At 39.6% G+C, this 5,107-nt stretch overlaps 1 pseudogene; it reads left to right on the top strand.

Moving 5' to 3' along the window:
• Nucleotides 1–3,365: 3,365 nt before the first annotated feature.
• Nucleotides 3,366–4,263, top strand: LOC111165347 (small ribosomal subunit protein uS5 pseudogene; annotated as a pseudogene).
• The last annotated feature ends 844 nt before the right edge of the window (nucleotides 4,264–5,107 follow it).

Here is a 5,107-nt window from a genome sequence, read left to right as displayed (position 1 = left end):
GTCTTTAAGGAAAAGCAAGGTAGGTATGTGGCTACAAGAAACTGAGCGGGGTGGGGGAGGGGGATTGAGAGAGAGAATTGAATCAGGTCACATAGAGCACTGTAGGCCCTTTTAAGAACTTCATGTATAACCATTACATCTGAAAAACTAGAAATCAAACCCTATTTGACAAGATAGAAATTATAAATCTTACTGATTTACATACCATAAAAAAGGAAACAGACAAAACAATAGATTTGGAAAGAAGTATTTGCAGTACCTAAGATTCACTATATCTATACTATACACTAAATAGAAAAATGCAACAAGAGTATTGAAGACAATTCACAAAAGAAAAAAACAGAAGAGTTCAACAGGTATATGAAGAGTTTATCTACCTTTCTAGTAGTTAAGTCAATGAAAATAGTGACATATGGATATATGTCTGTAAGACTGGAATAAATTAATAAAAACGCTATAATTCTAATCACTGGCTAAGATTCACAGTTACACTTCGTAGTAGACATATGAATCAATGCATTTTAAAGCAGTTTGTCAACATCTAGTAAGATTAATGACATTTATGGAAACTATAATTTTAAGTGATTGCTTTTACACCTTTGTAAGTCTTTTTATCATAATCAATTCAAATATTTATATAAAATTTGACTCTACAACCTGATTTCGTGTATATGTGTGTGTGTATGTGTGTGCAAAAGAGTGCATGTGTGCACACATACTCATATAGGTATTTTTGGATGGGCTCAACATTGGAAAAAGATGCCCAGTGATTTTGGCTTTGGCACCAGAACCCTGGTTTAGTCAAACTTGTCTGTTTTGTTTTATACATAATAATATACATATAAGCATGCATAAGTATATATATTTTTAGATTTATATTTCATATATATGCAAGTAATTTTTGCATAAAAATTCAAGCTTACAAAAACAGGCTTTCTTTTATTCCAATATTCATTTTTTGTTGTTGTTGTGGAAACTAAGGCCCAAAGAAACAACCAACTTTACAGAGTCTGTGAATAATAAAGCCAGACATAGCTCTTTTTCTTTCTTTTTTAAAAAATCATGCCAATGTTCTTTCTGGAAAAAAGAGCCTGAGAATTTTGAATTAGATGTGTTCACATAATATATTGCTTGCTTGTCTTCTCTTAGTCCACTCTAGATTTTTTCCACTGTGTTCCAGAGTCTCCCAAACTTTTTAAAGTTTATGCTTGAAATAAAGCAGCATTCAAAAGTTCTCTGTACTGAGGACAAATGTGTTGATTATTGTGTTATATTTCCCATTATAGGAACATCAGAGAGAAATATCTGGACAACAAGTGGCCATGGAGTAGAAATGGAGAATTACTGGGAAATGCATGCAATTCTGTGGACAAGGGACAAAGGATTCTGAAGGCACTGATGCCAAAAAATTCATATCAGAAAAGAGCAAAGAAAGAGGATTTTGTCCCAAGATTTTTTAAAAATTTACAAATACAAATATCAACAAAGGTCCATAGATGTTTTAAATTTTATTCCAAGTGGAAAAAAAGTCTTCCAATTTTGTTGAACACTTTCTTTAGGCAATAAAGCTTACATTTATTTACAACCTCACATTTAATCATCCTGATCTATGTCTAGATTTATATAAAGAAAATAGCCAAGACCAAGAGAAGAGAAGCAACTTGCCTAAGGTCACAGAGTCAGCTATCAGCACTTCCAGAACTGGACTTGTATGTTCTGACACATTCATTACCCCATCCCTTTCCTCACGGGATAACCTGGGGTGAGATCTTGAATGACTGCAGAAAACGGAGAACCCATAGTTCCAGGGACACAAAAGTAAAACGAAAGCATTTTCAAATATACCTACTATAACTGAGCAGAACACATCTTCTGCAATGCTGATATCAGCTTTTTATTTCTTGACACAGATAAAAGTTACATGCTGTACATCACCACTGAGGACATAGCTTCTTGAGGGTGGAAGACTGATGATTCATCTACTATTTTGTATCTTTTTGACTTCATAATGCTTTTCTTTTTCCACTGAGCTTTGAGCACTTTGAAATCATGAAATATATCTTTGATTTTTGGTCCTTGGGGCAAGCTTAATATGATCACAAAGTAGATGTGGATAAATGAATCAATGATTGAATGAATGAATGGGTGCATTTCCAACTTACAAGTGCAAAAACACTTCTACTTGTGGACATGTGACCTCAGGAAGTTGTTGGTGACTCCCAAGCGCTTAATCACTGAAATCGCTTATTATCATATATGTGTGTGTATGTGTGTGTATGTCCACACTGACAGTCACTTCCCCAGTGTTGTCACTCAGAATCATTCAATACTTAGGGCACTTTATGTTTTGGTATGACTTCAGGATAAATGTATCTTCTTGAGCCACTGATAATCTTTGATTTGAAATACAATTTGGGGGAGGCTATCATAGGTCAGTTACTATGCCAGGTGCTAGGAATAAAATAGGCAAAAACAATTTCTCTACATGTGCAGAAACTCAGAGATAAGTTTAGGACAAATACGTACAAGGAACTAGAGAGCACTAAGAAGGGCTTTGGACTTGTATTTGGATGTGAGACCTGAAGGATGAATATAAACTGTGCATTCAGAGACGGTGGGCATAGGAGTAGACAGTGGACTATTTGGGGAAGCTTTTACAGACTGATGGATCTTCATGTGTGAATGGCACATGGTACATGAGAAGATCTGAGAGAAGATATACTTTCATGAATGTGGAGTGTCTATGTTTACTTGGAATGATAGGAAGAAGGAGATAAAATCTGAGAACAAAGAGAAAATAAACTCTGAGAGATAGGAGAAAAAAGCGATAAAATCTGAGAATAAGCAGTACCAAATCGCAAAGAGCCTTGTAAACTTAGCCTAATATCTTAAACTTTATCAAGGGCTTTGAAGGTTATTGAGTGGTTTCAAGTAGGGGGTGCAGTGTTATCTTCAGGTTGCTTTTGAGAAAGGTTACTCTGCTGTGTGAAAACATGGTGAGATGGGCAACACTGAAAGGAGAAGATATGTTTCTTCATCTAAGATGCTAACACAGTTGGAAACCAGCAGGGTGTGTTTGAAATGGGTCCTGTTCCATTTGATACAATAGTGCAGGTAGGATTTGAGATAGAGCCATACACAGAGCCTGCCACAAAATACGCATGCAAAATATCTCAGTTTCTCCCCACTCACTTCTAATTTCCTCCTTTTCTCTTGTCCTATAATTTTCTTAAGTGCTATTATACATTGCTCATGTTATGTCTGTTTTATGTATGTGTGTGGGAGAGTGGGGTAAGAATTGGCCTACCTACAGTCAAATCTCCAGGCAGCACCAAGTCTTTCAAGAATCACATTCAATTTCTTATCCGTAAAAACACCAAATGGCGGATGATGCTGGTGCTGCGGGAGGGCCCGGAGGCCCTGGAGGCCCTGGGGGCCCTGGAATGGGAGGCCGAGGTGGCTTCCTCAGAGGCTTCAGCCTAGGGGTCCTGGGCCGGGGCTAAGGCCACGGAGCTCACAGAGGCAAGGCCGAGGACGAGGAGAGGCTCCCTGTCACCAAGCTGGGCCGCCTGGTCAAGGACATGAAGATCAAGTCCCTGGAGCAGATCTATCTCTTCTCTCTACCCATCAAGGAGTCTGAGATCATTGACTTTTTCTTGGGGGCATCCCTCAAGGATGAGGTTTTGAAGATTATGCCTGTGCAAAAGCAGACCTGTGCTGGCCACTGGACCAAGTTCAAGGCATTTGTTGCCACCGGGGATTACAACGGACAATGTGGTTTGGGTGTCAAGTGCTCTAAGGAGGTAAGCCACTGCCATCCGTGGGGCCATCATTCAAGCCAAGCTCTCCATCGTCCCAGTGCAGCAAGGCTACTGGGGGAACAAGATTGGCAAGCCCCATACCATCCCTTGCAAGGTGACTGGCCGCTGTGGCTCTGTGCTGGTGTGCCTCATCCCTGCCCCCAGGGGCACGGGCATTGTCTTAGCCCCTGTGCCCAAGAAGCTACTGATAATGGCTGGAATTGACAACTGCTACATCTCTGCCAGGGGCTGCACTGCCACCCTGGGCAATTTCGCCAAGGCCACTTTTGATGCCATTTCCAAGACCTACAGTTATCTCACTCCTGATCTCTGGAAAGAGACAGTGTTCACCAAGTCTCCGTATCATGAATTCACTGACCATCTTGTAAAGACCCCCACCAGAGTTTCCATGCAGGGGACGCAGGTGCCAGCTGTAGCCACCACATAGTTTTATATGAGAAAAATAAAGTGAATGAAGCTGGTTAAAAAAAAAAATCACACTCCAGCTCTTTTAATGCCCTTTCAATTTCTTTTTAGTTCTATTTTGAATAGGACTCTCTCTCTCCAGGTGTTCCTTATCATGGGTGGGAAAAAAGAAAGGGGAGAAAGTTATGATTGTCCTTTCCTCCAGTCTCTGAGTGTGACATTGTTCTGTCCATATACAATCTCCCCAATTTTCAGGTATACATAGAGGTCAAGGAAGACATTTTTATCATCCTTTCCCTTATATGTCCTTGTTATCTGTGACCTTCTTAAGAAGAACCTGTGGTGAAGTAGTAAGTTGACGAGGTCCACATAGACCTGATACTATTCAATATTCACTAACTGCTTATCTTTGAGGAGAAGGAGGTAAATATACCCTATCTGATCAGATGGTATTATGGTTAATTTTATATGTCAACTTGACTGGGCCACAGAATGCCCAGACATCTAGTTAAACGTTTTTTTCTGGGTGTGTTTGTAAGAATGTTTCGAGAAGAGATTAGCATTTCAGTTGGGGGACTGAGTAAAGGAGATGGCCCTCCCTAATGTTGGTGGGCATCATACAATCCATTGAAGGCCTGAATAGAACTAAAAGATGGAGGAAGGTTGAGTTTGCTTTCTGACTGAGCGTTTGAGATGGGACATTGGTTTTCTCCTAAACTTCGACTGGGACTTAACACCATCATCATTCCTGGTTCTCAAGCCTTCAGACTCAGACTGGATTTACACCATTGGCTCTCTAACTCTATCTATATATATCCTATTTATTCTGTTTCTCTGGAGAACTGTACTAATACTGATGTTAAAACAGGAAAATTATGTCA

The sequence above is a fragment of the Delphinapterus leucas genome, chromosome 20, assembly GCF_059928025.1.
Source record: "Delphinapterus leucas isolate spDelLeu-1000000601 "Yukka" chromosome 20, BTC_Dleu_Yukka2, whole genome shotgun sequence".
NCBI classification, from domain to species: Eukaryota; Metazoa; Chordata; class Mammalia; order Artiodactyla; family Monodontidae; genus Delphinapterus; species Delphinapterus leucas.
The sequence above is the reverse complement of the archived record's forward strand: the minus strand, read 5'-3'. Positions and strand labels throughout refer to the sequence as shown.